Below are 2815 nucleotides of genomic sequence, written 5' to 3' on the forward strand. Positions count from 1 at the left end.
AGCGCTCGATGTATCAGTGTGTGTGGGGGGGAGGGGGGTGGGGGAGGGGTAGGCAGAGGCCTAACTATAGAGGTAGAACGACTCATATATGTGTTGAGAAGGAGAGACCCAACTATGCCTTGAGGGAGATCGGTCGACATCCATACATAACTGAGGGACGGGAAATATGATGGGACAGAGAGAGAGAGAGAGAGAGAGGAGAGGGAGAGGGAGGGAGGGAGAGGGAGGGAGAGGGGTAGAGTGCTGGATGGGCGATGGAGTTGCTTCTCGGAGATGATGGGAGAGGCCTACTAGACAAACTGAGGGTGGAACTACAATGTTATCAATAAGAGTGGGGATGTGTTTCTGTGTGTGCCTGTGCGTGATAGATCTGTCGGGACGCATCCTTGGATGATGAAGGGGAACCATGTGTTTGGTAAGCAAACCTAACTAGATCGGTAGATCAATTGTTGTTTGTCGGAGGAAGGGAGAGACACAACTAATGGGGTAGATCGATTGATGTGTGGGTAAAAACGAGTTATAAGGACCTAGCTAGCTATATGTATAGCGAGCGATCGGTCGGTGTACGTCCATTTGTTAGAGGCAAATAAGGCCCAGCGAGATGGATAGACAGAGAGAGTGGAGCTAGGAGGTGGTGCGAGAGGCCCAACTACTAGCTAGATAGGGGGAGGAGTGTGCGGTTGTGAGATTGATGAAAAGAGGGGCGAGAGTTTACATGTGTGTCTGATCATATGAGAGACACGAGGCAAGGACACATAAAGGAGGAGATTGAAGGTGTGTGTGTATGTTGTAGGCAGGCATCGCTGGAGAGGTTTATCGATCGGTGTGTGTCAGAAAGGAGTTGTGGAGACTCTAGGAGAACGACCTAAAGAAAAAAATGAATGTGCCCGGTGGATAGAATGCCGAGGGAGGGGGAGGGCGAGGAGGGCGTGTGCATGCATGAGAGAAAGTTAGTGGTAGGTACAAAGGTTAGAGGATTGTGTGGGTGTAAGAGACTAAAAAATATCATAATTTTATATGAAAGCAGATTCATATATTTGAATAGGAGATCATAGTGTTTTAAACATTTCATGCATGAATATAGCGGTGATACACGTGCTGTGCACATGTTATACCATAATGTGATAATGCATGGCGTTTGCAACTCACAACTAAATGCTGAACAATCTAAACCATACTATACATCAAACAACCTCACATTTTATTTGAATTTGTGATAATGTGTGGCGTTTGCAGCTTACAACTAAATATCGAACAATCTAAATAATACTATATATCGAACATTCTCACATTTTATTTGAATTTGTGGTAATGTGTGGTGTTTGCAACTCACATCTAAATACTTGTAGGCGTAGGGGGCGGGGCACCATACATAATGTGATAAACAAATTATACATATGAGACATGGTTTAGATTATGAAGATCTAGCTAGAGCTAGAAATGTAATGTGATTTGAAATCAAAATAAAGTGGATTCAAAAAATCTAGTTTGAGTTCATATAGTACACATAGTTCATATGTAACTCGAGACTAATCATGTGGTGTGCTGTGAATATAATACACAAATGATGGTTTAACTTGACAATAATGATGATTGTAGATCTTATTAAAACAGAGAAACGAATTCAAATGCTTTGACTTCACAACAATCATTGTTGTAGATCTTATTCAAATAGAGAAACGAGTTCAAATTTAGTTCATATTGAAGCGGTAGTATATACGTTTGGAATGCACTAAAACGTTCATTTGAGTAGTAGGTTGCATGCATTATACACGTAGCAAAATATTTTAATTGAACATAACATTAATTCAAAGTTTTGAATGCCATTTGTAGTGCGCATTGATTTGGTACAGTACATGTTAGGCTTGTCCGGAAATTTCAACCCGCGCCTTGTTAGCCCGAAATATTTAAGATATATCTTTGTCTCATTGTGCTCCGACAACTCCGTCCATCTCAACCCGCGCCTTGCTATTCCAAAATTACAACGCGCGCGAAAACTCCCACCTCCTGTGAAATCTCGACACGCGAAATGCCCGTGGTACCCCTGAACCGTAAGAACCACCTCAAATCGGTGGGTGTACTTTTGTAACTTACCCCACATTTCGGACAAGCGCGTCTCTAAGCCATGGTTCCCCACTGCCATCCCATCGGCCCACCCATTCGTACACCGAGGCCGCGAAAACCCGTGACGAAACCCCACACCATGCTCCGTCCACCACCTAGCCAGAGCCTCTTCCCCGACGACGTCGTCCACAGCAACACCTCGACGTCCCTCATCCACCGTACCGGACGAGGATCCGTCATCGATCTCATCGTCCCGCCGGTTCAGCCACCCCGTCCTCCACCTCCAAGGAGCTGCCCCGACGTTCCCCTCGTCTTTCGCACCACCTCCATTCCCACACCGTTGTCTTCACCTGCACCACCGGAAGAGCATCATCATCACCGTTTCCTCGGATGAAGCTGCGGCCTAATCGGTGCCACCAAAGAGGTTGTACACTAATCACCGCATTTTGTTCTTGATTTGATCTCACGATGCTGCCGACGCTCGGTCCGGAGCCGACACGGCACGGCTCCATCCACAGCGGCGTCGCCGTCCACTTCCTACACGGTGTCGCTCCCTCGGCGGCGACGTCCACATCAGTAGGAGCTGCTGCTGCTTTAGCTCTCGCTTGCGCTGCTGCTCTACTCTTGCTCTCGGTCCCCTGCCTGGTCTGCTCCTGCTATTGCTCTTGCTCGCGCTGCTGCTCTCGCTCTTGCTCTTGCTTGCAATGCTGCTCCGATTTAGCTACACTTCAGTCGACTAAATCGACTTTTG

The sequence above is a fragment of the Triticum aestivum genome, chromosome 6A (assembly GCF_018294505.1).
Source record: "Triticum aestivum cultivar Chinese Spring chromosome 6A, IWGSC CS RefSeq v2.1, whole genome shotgun sequence".
Classification (NCBI taxonomy): domain Eukaryota; kingdom Viridiplantae; phylum Streptophyta; class Magnoliopsida; order Poales; family Poaceae; genus Triticum; species Triticum aestivum.